General features: G+C 43.9%; 2 protein-coding genes across 3 annotated transcripts in view; one reads left to right on the top strand and one right to left on the bottom strand.

Annotated features, from left to right (window-relative positions):
* The window catches only part of LOC144124462 (uncharacterized), a 99,487-nt gene extending 84,017 nt beyond the window's left edge, over positions 1-15,470 (bottom strand). Inside the window, exon 1 of one of the 2 annotated variants that reach the window (XR_013313180.1) lies at positions 15,348-15,470. The gene's annotated coding sequence lies outside the window, so the exon portion shown is untranslated. The remainder of the gene's footprint in view (positions 1-15,347) is intronic. The other variant, XR_013313179.1, reaches the window with a different exon arrangement.
* LOC144124459 (uncharacterized) overlaps positions 1-16,204 on the top strand; it is a 94,324-nt gene that overhangs the window by 22,261 nt on the left and 55,859 nt on the right. The window lies entirely within an intron of this gene.

Raw genomic sequence — 16,204 nt, 5'->3', positions numbered from 1 at the left:
CATCTTTCACCTTCCTACCCCTTTCTCACAACTCTCCTGTCTCCTACTCGCTCCTTGGTTTTTTTCCTTTTTCCTGGCGGCGAGGGTTAACCTTGTGTGGCTGACAAACCTTTGTTACGCCATATTTGGTTATAGTGATGGTGTACAGCTGGCGTGGACAGGGCTTTTTAAAGGCACCTGTCCCGTCCCCATGTAGGGCTCCATGGTGGGTGGCTGCCGCCATTGCCGAACAAAGAACACATTCCATGGCTTCTCATTTTTTTCAACCCGATCTCCTTCGAAAAAGAGGGCGCACCGAGACATATAAATTCTTTAAAAAAAACGCTACAAGCTTCCCTCGAATCCACGTTGTTCACAGCGAACACGAAGAACAGACTGCTAGACAAGTGTCACGATTCATTGTTACCAGGCCTTTAACAAGTGCCATAGGAGAAGGGTACAAGGTCAAAAAACTAGCAAACGGAGACCTTCTTTTAGAAGTTCTATACAACCACCAACAAGAGAAATTGTCAGAAGTGAAATCATTTGGAGATATACCGGTCACAATCAGCACACACCGATCTTTGAATACTGTTCGGGGAGTTATCTCAGATGACCTCAAATATGTAACTGATGAAGAAGTTCTGGAAGGTTTGAAGGAGCAAAACGTGACCAACGTGTACAGGATAAAAATGAGACGAGATAATAATGAAATCCCCACAAAGCACATTGTCCTGACATTTGCATCTCGTATCCTCCCCGACTCCGTAGAAATAGGCTACATAAAGCTCCAACTAAGACAGTACATACCAAGCCCACGACGCTGCTTCAAATGCCAACGTTACGGCCACAGCTCTCAGAGTTGCCGGGGCCAACTCACATGTGCTAAATGCTCTTCCCATGAACACGATTCAGAAAACTGTACAGTTGAACCACACCTATGTGTAAATTGTGAGGGCAGCCATCCTGCATACTCACGCGCATGTCCAGTTTGGAAACAAGAGAAGGAGATTGTCACAATTAAAGTCAAAGAAAACATAACATTTAGGGAAGCGCGGAAGAGGGTAGCTTCGATACACAAACCTATTTTCTCCGATGTGGTGCAAAGGGGCACAGCACCACAGCCGCTTTCGGCTCCCACTCAGGCCACACGCAGTGAGCCTGTAGCGGGGCCACCCGTGCCGAAGGTGGCAGCAGCTAGCGCTGCGCCACCACCCACAAAACAGGACGCGCGGGCCTCCAGGTACGCGGGCCCCAAGGTCCCTCCCCACACGGAGAGGCCGAACATGAAAACAAACGTGCGGCTCGCACGTTCGTCCAGCGTGTTGGAGGATGCGATGAACACGATGGACACAAGTCAAAGTAGTCCTATGGCGCCGACGTCGGAAGGGTGGCGGGGCTCCATAGACCGAAAAAAAAAGAAAAGCCCCGAATAAGGGCGCCTGAAAACACAACCTAGTTCCTTTCAGTACCCACATAATACAAGATGGCTTTTATACACTGGAACTGTAGGGGACTCTTACATAACCTAAGCGACATAAAAGACATATTGGCCACATACTCACCTGTCGCCTTGTGTTTACAGGAGACAAATTTAGCCTCTAAACACGAAAACATTCTAAAACACTATAAGGTCTCCGGCCGTGACCGAGAGCAGGTGAGCCGGCTTTCGGGTGGCGTAGCCATCATTGTGAACAGTGGAATCGCAGCCCGAGAACACAAGCTTAAAACCAAATTAGAAGCTGTGGCGGCCATCCTGCACACATTTAAAACACTCACAGTGTGCTGCGTTTATATAGAACCACATCTTAAAATAACACTCAGACTTACAAGACCTTTTAGTGCAACTACCAGAACCGTTTTTGATGGTCGGAGATTTTAACGCCCACTCCAGTTTTTGGGGCAGTAACAAAACCGACACTAGAGGTCAACTGATTGAGGATTTTATACTCTCCAATAACCTTTGCCTCCTGAACATTGGCAAACAAACCTATTGCTCCCCTAGCTCAGCAAAATTCAGTTGCATAGATTTGTCTTTTACTTCGTCCTCGATTTTTACAGATTTTAATTGGGATGGAAGTGATCATCTACCCATACTAATTAGCTTAGTACATTCACCCGAAGTAATCCCAACTAAACCACAACGATGGAAACTGCACTTAGCCGACTGGGCACTGTTCCGTGAAAAAGCCAGCCTAGGTAGAATAGTTTCTGACGACGTGAGTGTAGACGAACTAAACGAATTTCTCACAAACTGTATTATTGCCGCTGCACGCCAAGCTATTCCTCAGTCCTCTGGAATAGCAAAACAAAATCACAAATACTGGCACACAAAAGAATGTAAAGAAGCACAAAAGAAACAAACCAACTTGTTCTGTGTAATTCGTTCCGGTGTCGTTTTGTTAGTGTGTAGCGCGTTATTCAAACCAAAATGTACAACCATCTAGCCCACATTGCTGCCTTGCTTAAACAAACCAAAGCATGGGGCATTTTTCGCAGATACCCTACACAGGAGAACTTTATAAAATTTAAAAAGGCGAGAGCAAAAGCTCGTTATATCCGTCGTAGTGCCGCAAAATCTTCTTGGAAAAATTACGTGTCGTCGATAAACAACTCGACCACATCAAAACAAATGTGGGAGAAGGTCAGAAAGCTAAAATGCAACTACTCTCCGTTCACAGTCCCCCTTCTTACCGCTCCCGATGTACAGACTAGTCTAGAACAGGCATATATTTTAGGCCAACATTTTTCCGAAGTTTCCAGCTCATCCCACTACAGCGATTCATTTATAAAATACAAAAAGACGGCAGAGAAACAAAGACTGCCGACAGGTTGGGGTACAAATGAACCGTACAATAGTTTAATTACAATACAAGAAATCCAAATAGTACTTTCTGCCGGTAAATACATTACCAAATACATTACCAAATGCTAGCCCATCTTTCTGAACCTGCCATAGAGGCACTTCTAAAGTTTTTTGACAAAGTTTGGGTATCAGGAAAAATACCCAAAGCTTGGAAAGAAGCTATTATTGTGCCGTTTCTTAAACCCGGGAAGCCATCAACCTCTACGAACAGTTATAGACCCATAGCCCTTACCAGTTGCCTCGCCAAGTCCTTTGAAAGTGTCCTAAACATAAGATTAACTTTTGTCCTTCAATCCCGTGAACTTCTCGACAGCCATCAATGTGGTTTTAAAAAAGGATGCTGCACCACAGATCAACTAGTCCGCCTTTAAAATACTGTCAGAGATGCGTTTATACACAGACAACACTGTCTTGCAGTCTTTTTTGACTTAGAAAAGGCATACAACACAACCTGGAGGTTTGGGATTCTGCAAGACCTTGCCGAGATTGGCGTCCGCGGCAGGATGTTAAATTGCATAAAAGACTTTTTATCCAATCGCTCATTCCATGTGCGCCTAGGCTCGACCTTTTCAAAGAATTTTATTCAGGAAAATGGGGTACCCCAAGGATGTATTTTAAGTACAACTCTCTTTGTCGTAAAAAAGAATTCTATTAGGAAAATAATCCCAAGGTCCATTTTGTATTCTGTCTATGTTGACGATCTTCAGATAGCATGTACATCCTCAAACATATCCACTTGCGAAAGACAAATACAGCTAACAATAAATAAACTGGCAACATGGGCAGACAGGAATGGTTTCCAGTTCTCTCCACAGAAAACAGTGGCCTTACTTTTTTCACTGAAACGGGGTCTACAGACCGATCCCTCATTACACCTAAACGAAACCCAGTTACCTTTAAAAACTGAACACAAATTCTTAGGCATAACATTTGACCGAAAACTAACTTTTCTACCTCATATAATTGCGTTGAAAAAGAAAGCTTCTCGATCGCTGAATATACTCAAAGTGCTTTCACACAAACACTGGGGTTCTGACAGGGCAAGCCTTCTACACATCTATCACTCTGTGGTACGGTCCTGCTTAGACTATGGTTGCCTGGTGTATGGTTCGGCAAGGCCATCCTACTTGAAACGACTAGATCCAGTGCATAATTTGGGGTTGCGGCTTTCCACTGGCGCTTACAGGACGTCGCCCATAAACAGTCTTTATGTCGAAACAAACGAACCATCACTTACAGATAGAAGAAGCATGCTTACATGCTCATACGTCCTAAAAATCCGTTCCCTTCCAAAACACACCTGTTATGAAATAGTTACAAAGTGTCCATCTAGAACAATCTTTAACAACAAACCGCAAACCACCTGGCCACTGCTCTTACGCTTTGAAGAGATCTGCCAGAATCTCGGCGTACTGAACACATTACCCAGCATTGCGCAAAGACGATGTCCACTGCCTCCATGGTACGATTTTCCTACATTGTGCGATTTCACTCTCACACAGTTCCGCAAAAAGCAAACTCCACAACACCAAATAGTACAAGAATTTCTGGCACTTGAGGAAAAATACAATGGTTTCACAACCTTTGATCCTGACGGTTCGAAAACGGATACTTATGTAGGAAGTGCAGTGGTGCGAGGGAATTCGGAGACAACAATACGACTTCCACAGTGCGCATTCATCTTCACTGCAGAATGTTACGCAGTATATGTGACGTAGAAAAAATACTCGGCGAGAACCTCAAAAACGCTATTTTCTACACAGACTCTTTAAGTATACTTACAGCCCTCCACTCAAGAAACGCAATCACTCCTATACTTGGTGACATTATACAAAACATAGTAACAGCCACAGCTAGAATACAAAACATTAAACTCTGCTATGTCCCGAGTCATGTCGGCATAAAAGGCAATGAGCGAGCAGATTTCTGTGCTGCTCAAGCTCGTGGCAAGGAAATAAAAAAAGTAAATATACCCTTGAATGACTGCATGAAATTTGTACAAAGGAAGTTAAGGAAAAAATGGCAATCGGCTTGGAACAGCGAATTGAATAATAAACTACACTTAGTAAAGCCGATTTTAGGTGAATTTAAGTCATGTGTGGACGAAGAACGTTTTAAAGAAGTGATTTTATGCCGTCTCAGAATAGGCCACACGCACGTTACGCACAATTTCCTGCAAACAAAACAAGATAAACCTGTTTGCGAAGAATGCGGAGATGAACGTACGGTTAACCACATTTTATTCTCATGTATGAAACTAGAAAAACTAAGAAAAAAGTACTTCACTCAATTTTATCATGAATGCATTCCTTTCCACCCTACATTACTTTTAGCTGATAATGCCATTGTTAACATACCTTCCATTTTTAGCTTTTTAAAAGCAGCAGGCGTACTTGAAAAGCTGTAATTTTTTAACCACTGGATCGCTTTTATACATGAAACACCTCAGCCACTTTCTCATTTTTGAGAAGTAGACTGAGGCTGTTTATTTGATTGGTTGGGAGCCTCAGGATCCTTGCTAGCCAAGGAAAGCCGCTAAGGCTGCCTGACCTTCTTTAAGGGTTTTACCATTAGCGATTTCCAAATTTCTTCCCTTCTTTTATTACTAGGCAGTACCATCTTTTTAGCCTTGAAGGTATTGATGAGCGCTACCAAAATACGGAAAGGGACGAACACACTAAACAAGCGCTTTCTAACAACTGTTTATTATCTGAAGGAGCATGCCTATATACACATATTAGCGTCAAATCATACACAGAAGAGGGAAGAGCACACGACGCTGACAAGAGGGATATGAAGGAAAAATAGATAATAATAAAATATCAACACGCGCCTTTACAACAGCCGAAAATTGCTATTCCTGAAATAGTTTAATTCGGTTCTCCCTAGCATCACCGAAGGGGAGCTGATGCATTGGTTATCTGGGGCAACGTGCATAGCGAACGCTTCGATAAATTCGCGTTCCCGTCTGTTTCTGGCCCGACCTATTACCTTGGTGTTGTTTAGCATCGGGGTGCATTTGCATTTTGCGCAATGTGGCGCCAGGTTTCCTGATTTCGCTACTTGCTCGCATAATCTTTCGTGCTCTCTGAGCCTCTTGTTCAGGCATCTACCCGTTTGCCCTACATAAGTTCGTTGACAGCTAAGTGGAATGCTGTAAATGACGTTTTCTTCACACTCTCGATAGGCGATGTCGTGTTTGACGTTGCACCCAGGTTTCTTTTTGTGGTCTTCATTATCGTTGACCTTTTTGCACATTCCAATGAGCTTATTGGGAGCTGAAAAAACCACCTCAACTCCGTACTTGTTCGCTGTCTTCCTTATTCTGTGGGAGATGTTGTGAATGTATGGCATCACAACGGGGCGTCCTTCATAGCTCGGTTTTTTATTCTTATCGGACCCAGTAACTTCCCTTAGTAAGCATTCTGCAATGCCGCCAAGTAACTGCTCAGGATAGCCACAAGCCTTCAATCGGGAAACCTGTTCAACAATGCTGTGACTAATCGAGTGGGGGCATGACTTTTTTATAGCTAGCTTTAGGCAAGAAGTTGCTACAGCTCGTTTAACAATTTTAGAATGACCAGAATCAAATCGCAACAGTGGTTTTTCTGCCCTGGGCTTATAAGCTCAGCAAGTGTGGTTGTCGCTGCAAGTCACCAGCAGGTCTAGGAATCTAATCTGGCTCTGCCCTGTGGGGTTTCAGATGTGAACTCAAGGCCAGGAATAACACTCTTCCATTCATTAAAAATACCTTCCACGTTTATGGAGTCGGTTAGGCTGTTGGGAAGGCAAAGCAGGTAATCATCAACGTACCTAAAGCAAGCTAAAATATTGTGCGTATTTAGTATGCTCGATATCTTCCGATTGCCCTGTGCCAAAAAAATGTCGGACAGCACAGGTGCCAAACAAGATCCAATACTTATGCCTCCTTTTTGCAGAAACAATTCGCCTTCAAATTCCACGTACAAAGTGCACAGGTGTCATTCAACCAATTCAAGAAAGCAGTTAACATTCATTCCACACTGGCTTTGAAACCTAAGAGTTCCGAAGTGTTCAATGCATTCTTCAAGAGTTCCGAAGTGTTCAATGCATTCTTCTACAGCTTTCAAGGCGGCGCTCCGTGGAATGCTATAATACATGTCAACCACGTCAATTGAAAGGCACACCACCGGGGGGCTTGATCTTAAAAAAATTACGATTTCCTCAGACCCTTTAACCATGAATGGGTCCCGAATCGGAAGGATCGAAAGATGGGCTCTTAAAAATTGAGACAAGCAGCGTTGCCAGGTCCCTCGGTCTTCAACAAAGACCCTGAAAGGCATTCCATCTTTGTGCGTCTTGATTGTGAAGAAAGGCTTGAGACAGGTCGCCTTGCACTCTGTGATCTGTTTCTGCAGCTTTTCATTTCCGGTGGAGCCGCATTTCAAAGCCACACTGCTCCGAAGTTTGGCGAAATTCCTTTTGCTGATTTTGGCGGGATCGAAGTTCTTTCTTAGTCCTTCCAAAGCCTTACTTCGATATACGCCTCTGTCAATGACCACGAACCAACCTGTCTTGTCCGATGTCATCAGGCAGAGGCTGTTTTCTGTCAGAAAGGTGATAGTATACTTTGTCGTGTTGTCTCGTGGCTTCAGCTGGTTAACCTGTCTGATGGTTCGCACTGCTTCAATAATGCATGCGGCTCTTTCCTTGTCGGGCAATCTGTCTGCTATTTCATGAATCCTCGCGAGGTTCTCAGGCGGCCCGGGCTTCGGTTGAAGTGCAAATTTTGGTCCCTTCTCTAAGATGTTGCTGACCTGTTGAGGCAGTGTGCGCCCCGAAAGGTTGATTGCTCCGTGATCATTAGACAGAAATTTCTTTGGTCTTTTTGGAAGGCTAGCAAAGTTGGCTTTCCATAGCTGTTCGCCGCATGCTTCGGCGTGTTGGATGAAATACCTTGTCATCTGTGGCGAGGCTGCTTCATCCAGGAAAGTCGCACATATCACGTTGATGTGCATCCTGTAGAGCCGTATTTTTCTCCAGCTTTCTGCTCGAAGAATCTTGCAGAGCAGTCTGGATGTCTTTTCTGCAGGGGCCATACTTCCAAGCATCGCTGTCAGAACTGGGTTGGAAATTCCATGGCTGAGGGCGTATGAGAGAGCGCGAGTGTGGAACCTTTCTTCTGCGATGATTCTGACGAAATAGTGCACTTTTAGTAGGGGAGGAAGATGAGGAACATTCAGGCCCGATGTACTGGAAGTTAAAGTCAAAAGAGCTACAACTGGGGCTAGTTGGAAATGCATCCTTGAAGGTATTGGTGAGCGCTGCCAAAATACGGAAAGGGACGAACACACAAGACAGGCGCTTTCTAACAACTGTTTATTATCTGAAGGAGCATGCCTATATACACATATTAACGTCAAATCATACACAGAAGAGGGAAGAGCACACGACGCTGACAAGAGCGACATGAAGGAAAAATAGATAATAATAAAATATCAACACGTGCCTTTACAACAGCCGAAGATTGCTATTCCTGAGGTAGTTTAATTCGGTTCTCCCTAGCATCACCGAAGGGGAGCTGATGCATTGGTTATCTGGGGCAACGTGCCTAGCGAAAGCTTCGATAATTTCGCGTTCCCGTCTGTTTCTGGCCCGACCTATTACCTTGGTGTTGTTTAGCATCGGGGTGCATTTGCAGTTTGCGCAATGTGGTGCCAGGTTTCCTGATTTCGCTACTTGCTCGCATAATCTTTCGTGCTCTCTGAGCCTCTTGTTCAGGCATCTACCCGTTTGCCCTACGTAAGTTCGTTGACAGCTAAGCGGAATGCTGTAAATGACGTTTTCTTCACACTCTCGATAGGTGATGTCGTGTTTGACGTTGCACCCAGGTTTCCTTTTGTGGTCTTCATTCTCGTTGACCTTTTTGCACATTCCAATGAGCTTATTGGGAGCTGAAAAAAACACCTAAACTCCGTACTTGTTCGCAGTCTTCCTTATTCTGTGGGAGATGTTGTGAATGTATGGCATCACAACGGGGCGTCCTTCATAGCTCGGTTTTTTATTCTTATCGGACCCAGTAACTTCCCTTAGTAAGCATTCTGCAATGCCGCCAAGTAACTGCTCAGGATAGCCACGAGCCTTCAATCGGGAAACCTGTTCAACAATGCTGTGACTAATCGAGTGGGGGCATGATTTTTTTATAGCTAGTTTCAGGCAAGAAGTTGCTACAGCTCGTTTAACAATTTTAGAATGACCAGAATCAAATCGCCACAGTGGTTTTTCTGCCCTGGGCTTATAAGCCCAGCAAGTGTGGTTGTCGCTGCAAGTCACCAGCAGGTCTAGGGATCTAATCTGGCTGCCCTGTGGGGTTTCAGATGTGAACTCAAGGCCAGGAAAAACACTCTTCCATTCATTAAGAATACCTTCCACGTTTATGGAGTCGGTTAGGCTGTTGGGAAGGCAAAGCAGGTAATCACCAACGTACCTAAAGCAAGCTAAAATATTGTGCGTATTTAGTATGCTCGATATCTTCCGATTGATACCCCACATCTGAAACCCCACAGGGCAGCCAGATTAGATTCCTAGACCTGCTGGTGACTTGCAGCGACAACCACACTTGCTGGGCTTATAAGCCCAGGGCAGAAAAACCACTGTTGCAATTTGATTCTGGTCATTCTAAAATTGTTAAACGAGCTGTAGCAACTTGTTGCCTAAAACTAGCTATAAAAAAGTCATGCCCCCACTCGATTAGTCACAGCATTGTTGAACAGGTTTCCCGATTGAAGGCTTGTGGCTATCCTGAGCAGTTACTTGGCGGCACTGGGTCCGATAAGAATAAAAAACCGAGCTATGAAGGACGCCCCGTTGTGATGCCATACATTCACAACATCTCCCACAGAATAAGGAAGACAGCGAACAAGTACGGAGTTGAGGTGGTTTTTTCAGCTCCCAATAAGCTCATTGGAATGTGCAAAAAGGTCAACGAGAATGAAGACCACAAAAAGAAACCTGGGTGCAACGTCAAACACGACATCGCCTATCGAGAGTGTGAAGAAAACGTCATTTACAGCATTCCACTTAGCTGTCAACGAACTTACGTAGGGCAAACGGGTAGATGCCTGAACAAGAGGCTCAGAGAGCACGAAAGATTATGCGAGCAAGTAGCGAAATCAGGAAACCTGGCACCACATTGCGCAAACTGCAAATGCACCCCGATGCTAAACAACACCAAGGTAATAGGTCGGGCCAGAAACAGACGGGAACGCGAAATTATCGAAGCTTTCGCTATGCACGTTGCCCCAGATAACCAATGCATCAGCTCCCCTTCGGTGATGCTAGGGAGAACCGAATTAAACTACCTCAGGAATAGCAATCTTCGGCTGTTGTAAAGGCACGTGTTGATATTTTATTATTATCTTTTTTCCTTCATATCGCTCTTGTCCGCGTCGTGTGCTCTTCCCTCTTCTGTGTATGATTTGACGTTAATATGTGTATATAGGCATGCTCCTTCAGATAATAAACAGTTGTTAGGAAGCGCTTGTCTTGTGTGTTCGTCCCTTTCCGTATTTTGGTAGCGCTCACCAATACCTTCAAGGGTGCATTTCCAACTAGCCCCAGTTGTAGCTCTTTTGACTTTAATCTTTTTAGGTCATCTGCAGCATCGCCTCTTTTTCATACTCCAAAACATTCTGTAGAAAATCAATTCTATACCTTGTGCTTGGCGCATGATGGCCTTAGGTGCCTATGCACCATAAAACCCAACACAACACAACAAAATGAAAAGCAGTGGCCCCAGAACGCTTCCTTGGGGAAAACCTGTAAAAATATCTCCCATTGAGTATGTAATGTTTCCAATGCTAGCGATCTGAACGTGGTTCCGCAGGTAAGAGTGAAGGAGATGTAGAGCTGTTCCACGAATTCCGTACAATTCCAGCTTTTTAAAGAGAGTTTGGTGATTGAGGCGGTCGAAGGCCTTTGAAAAGTCAACGCAAACTCCTGTGCACAACTGTTTAAGTTCTAAAACTTTGAGGGTAATTTCTTCCTGAGTCTGCAATGCCGTTTTCGCAGATTTGCCATATAAGAATTTATGCTGCGACGGGCTCACAAGACGGTACTTCCGAGAAAAATTTGATAGTCTGTTATAAATTAGTTTTTCTACACCTTTGGAAAAAAGAGGCAAAATATTAATCGGCCTATAATTCTGTAAATCATTTCTATCGCCGCTTTTAAACAAGACTATAACTTAAAAAACATGCATAAGCTTAGGGATGCAGCCCGTGCATAACGCAAGGTTGCAAATATGAGCACGAAGTGGAGCAATAGCATCAAGCGCATATTTAATTGGTTCAGTTTGAATATAGTCAATATCCCGTGTCTTGCAGTTCTTTAAATATATATATATATATATATATATATATATATATATATATATATATATATATATATATCTCGCACATCGAATTCATCCGTCGGTTCCAAGCACATGGTGTGAGTATTCAGTTTAATAATGTATATCGTCGACGAGCCGTGCTGGGCTCGACTGGCAACGTCCTTGAAAAATTTTGTTCAATTTTTCAGCCAAGTCAACACCATGTGTGCGACCACCTTCCAGAACAAGATCATTAACGACCAAAGGCGCCTGCATACGATTCAACCCCCCATTAAGTTTTCTCCAAACATCAGTTCCCTTGCAGCATTCTCTACAGAACTGGTTATTTATTATTTATTTTTACAGGTACTGCCAGCCTTATTATCAGGCCTTAGGCAGGAGTGGACAACACAAATCAACAAATTCAGAAACAGCAAAATCAGCAAACAAGATACATGACGCTGAATGATAAATCAGAACAAAAACAAAAACACAAGATAGTATTTACAACATGAGTGTCATTTTGATGAGGGGGAGCCACATGTCACTCAGGACTTACACGCAAGTGCGCAGAGGAATGAGGAAACCGTTGGGCAGTCAACTGTGTCGGCGGATAATGCATTCCAATCGCAAATAGTGCGCGGAAAATAGGAATTTTTAAATGCGTCCGTCCTGCACGAAAAATCCAGGACTTTTTTGGTGTGATATGAGCGCGTAGATCGGCGGTTAGCTGGCAGAATGTATGAACTTTTGTCTATTCCCAATTGGTTATGATAGAGTAAATAGAAAAATTTCATCCTATCCCGGTAACGTCTGAATGTGAGACTTTCCAGTTCTGCAGCTTCTAGAAGTAATGATGGGGACGTGCGCCAGCTGTATGAGTTAAAGATGAACCTAGCTGATTTTCTTTGAACTTTCTCAAGTTTGGTAATATTAGACTGTGTATGTGGATCCCATACAATCGCGGCATACTCTAGGACGGGTCGGATAAATGTTTTGTAGGCTAGGATTTTAATTTCAGGTGAAGCGTTCCCTAACGTACGCCTTAAAAAGCCAAGTTTCTTCATTGCTCTATTGTAGGTGTGTGTTACATGTTCATTCCACCTAAGATCTGATGAAATTATTACTCCCAAGTATTTGTAACTGGAAACGACAGATAAGCACTGGTTGTTAATGTTATAAGCAAATGATAACGGGTTCTTTTTGCGTGTAACGGTCATTGCCACAGTCTTTTTAAGATTAATAGTCATTTGCCATTTCGTGCACCAAGTTTGTATTTTAGATAGGGAAGTGTTTAAAACTGCCTGGTCGTTCGCACTACGTATTTCATGATATAGGACGCAGTCGTCTGCGAAAAGTCTGATCTTGACGTGAATGTCACCGACGATATCATTTATGAAGATCAGAAAGAATAGCGGACCTAAAACTGAGCCTTGTGGAATGCCTGAGTTTACGTTTGCGGAAGAAGAAGCTGCATCATTAACTTGAACACATTGCTTTCGTAAGGACAGGTATTCCCCAATCCAGTTAATTAAGGTGTTCTTTAGTATGGGTCTTAGTTTCAGCAGTAATTTGGAGTGAGAGACGCGGTCAAATGCTTTTTCGAAATCGAGGAAAATTAAGTCGACTTGGCTTTGCTTATCTAAAGCTGCTGCTAAATCATGAACTGTTTCTACGAGCTGAGTTGCGGTAGAAAACCCTAGCCTAAACCCATGTTGTCTGGTATCAATTAATGCGTTGTCATTCAGAAAGACGGATATGTGTTTGAATATTATATGTTCGAGCAATTTAGCACAAGTGCAAAGTAAAGAAATTGGCCTGTATGACGTGACGAGGGACGGATTTTCTGTTTTTGGTATGGGAACGATCTTTGCGTGCTTCCATTCGGTTGGGAGTTTCGCGCTTGTTAATGACTTCTTGAATATTAAAGTTAGATATCTTGAACACCACTCGGCGTAACGGAAAAGAAATGCATTCGGAATCCCATCAGGTCCAGGCGATTTTTTGGTGTCTAGATTGAGCAAAAGCGCCAACACCCCTTCCTGAGTAATAGTGACGTCAGCAATTGGCAGAATGTGTTCATAAACAGGAAAGTGTGGGCTGATACCATCGTCATGCGTGAACACCGAGCAGAAGTACTGGTTAAGCGCATCTGCGACATTTGCACTGTCAGAGATAAAAGTATCACCGATGCAGAGTTTGGGTGCAACTTTCGTTTTCGGCGATAAGTGCTGCCAGAACTTCTCCGGGGAAGAGAGCAGAAAGTTTTTGAGCGTTATTTTCTGGAAATGATCTTTTGCGTTTTTTATTTTTTCAGCTAAAGATAAACGTAAGCCAAGCAATCTGTTACAAGTGGAAATAGTGGGGCGTAGTTTGTGTTGTTTTCTTGCCTTTTTTAGCTTACGTTCTAACCGCACGATTTCTTTTGTTACCCAGGGATTCCGTTTCTGCAGCACTTTTCGCTTCACCGGAACAAACTTTTGCACACATTCTAATACAAGGCATTTGAAGGAACACCACAGGTCATCAATTGAATGTTCATTTGATCCACACATAACTTGAAATGTAGAAAACGAGCTCTCCAGTGCATCAAGTACATCAGTATCATTGGCACGCGAGAAAATAGGGACGGTTCTTTCTAGTTTTTTAATATGTGAATCGAAGTTTACTTCCAAAGTTAGGTAAACCATTTTGTGGTCTGATATGCCTTCGAACACCTGAACCTGTGGGTTTCTGCGAATAACAGCGGCATTTGCAAGGTAAAGGTCCAAAATTGACAATGTGTTATTGTGAACACGGGTAGGTTCTTTGACAAGCTGAGTAAGGTTGTGGAGAACAACTATATCAACGAAAGGCTCAGAAGCACTTGAAAGGGGCTCGGGAAAATCATTCCAATTGACAGATGGAACGTTAGTCTCCCGTAAGGAGCATAGCACAGCGCTTTTTCCTGCAGGCACACAAGAACTCATTAAGGTTTTCGAAGAAAACGTTCTCGCAGTTGGGTGGACGATAGAACCCTCCTACAATTAAATTACATTCAATGAGAAAAAGTTTTACTACAACACATTCAATTCCTGTAATGTCAGGCAGCCTAGTAGCCTTCAGCGTTTCTTTGAGAAGAATAGCAACGCCACCGCCACGGGAGTCTCTGTCATGTCTGTAAATTTTGTACCCATTGGGTGTTACTTCCGAGTCGGCGACGCCACTATGTAGCCAGGTTTCGGTGATTACTAGGATATGGGGTTTGTGTGCGGTTATAATGCTTTCCAATTCGGCAGTTTTGTTTAGTATGCTTCGGGCGTTAATGTTTAAACACCGAAGTTCAGATTTTTCTTTAACACAGTCATTAAGTCACTGCTGTTTAGGGCTTTCAGGACGCGAACTGACTGGCACTCTTGCCATCTGAATGCTGTCCCACTGATATATTTGTTTGTCAACCTTAATTTTGTCGTACTGAAGCTTTACTTTTATACCTGCTTTCCTTTCTTCAGCCGTGCTGTCCCAAAGGTTTTTCCTAATCTGCCGAGTCACTGCTGAAAAATCTTCTGAAACTGAAATACGTTGCCCTTTGAGCTTGTGGCAGTTGCGCAGCACGTTCGTTTTTTCTCTGTGATCTATCAACCTCATAATGATAGGCCGGTGCTTGTTTGCCTGCCTACGGCCCATCCTATGCAGTCTCTCAACGGAAGTTACTTGCACGCCTAGGTATTTAGAAAACACTTTATCATTTAGAGTAGTCATCAGCGACTCGGTTGTTTCGTCCGCCTCTTCTTTAATGCCAAAAAAGATAAGGTTGTTTCGTCTGCTTCTGTCCTCTAAATCAACTAGCTTCTTTTCAAGACATTGTATTGTTCGTTCCATGTTCTCGAAGTGCTCTGTTAGAACGGAATATTTGGCTGCTATGGCTTCCACGGTTTCAAGCTTAGACTCTATAGCATTTAATCGCTTTTCTATGTTTTTTTGACCGTCAAGAAGTTGTCTCAGCAACTGTTCAGTATTGGGGCCAGGATTAGTTTCAACATCGCCGCTAAGCAGTAGCAAAGAAAGCAAGAACTGTTTTACGTAAGCGCCGAAAGCACAAAAGCTGCGAGGGCACGCCAGCTGGACAAAACAGCGGTCAGAGGATTTGACAGTGGAATTTTTGTTACTAACCTGCGTGAACAACATGAAGGGGTTCGTCATAGCTCTGCCGGACGACCAGCTGACATGCCCACTGAAAGAATTCCGGGGCAGGTGGCTGCTTAAGTAGTCAGGCGGGACGGAAGTCGAGTGCGGTGGTTTCCGGTGTGGTTTTTTCCAAAGACAGCAGTGCGGAAGAAGCCTGCTTGCGCAGTCTCCGTACGGGTAGAGAGGGGGGAGTGCCAGGGTGACGAAACAGGTCGTATCTTGCTGGGTGCTGGCCATCGTAGTCACAGCCGACAGCAGAATCTGCGTGAACAACATGAAGGGGTTCGTCATAGCTCTGCCGGACGACCAGCTGACATGCCCACTGAAAGAATTCCGGGGCAGGTGGCTGCTTAAGTAGTCAGGCGGGACGGAAGTCGAGTGCGGTGGTTTCCGGTGTGGTTTTTTCCAAAGACAGCAGTGCGGAAGAAGCCTGCTTGCGCAGTCTCCGTACGGGTAGAGAGGGGGGAGTGCCAGGGTGACGAAACAGGTCGTATCTTGCTGGGTGCTGGCCATCGTAGTCACAGCCGACAGCAGAATCTGCGTGAACAACATGAAGGGGTTCGTCATAGCTCTGCCGGACGACCAGCTGACATGCCCACTGTGAATACCTACTTTTCTCACTCTTCAAAAATAAGTTTAGCTTGTTGCGATACTGCTTGAACTTAGTCAAGTCTGGAATCGACTTTGTTTTCAAAAACTTTTTTATAAATTGTTTTTATGTTTTTCTAGTTTCAAAGACTCGTGGCTGGTCCATGGTTTGCGGCCTTTAGCGCTCTTTCTGGTGAAGCTTTTTTCAGTAAAATGTTCGTGGTAAACGCGCTTGAAAATATGAATACACTCCG

Source organism: Amblyomma americanum, chromosome 3 (genome assembly GCF_052857255.1).
Source record: "Amblyomma americanum isolate KBUSLIRL-KWMA chromosome 3, ASM5285725v1, whole genome shotgun sequence".
NCBI lineage: Eukaryota > Metazoa > Arthropoda > Arachnida > Ixodida > Ixodidae > Amblyomma > Amblyomma americanum.
Note: the sequence above shows the minus strand (reverse complement) of the source record. Positions and strands in the feature narration are given on the sequence as shown.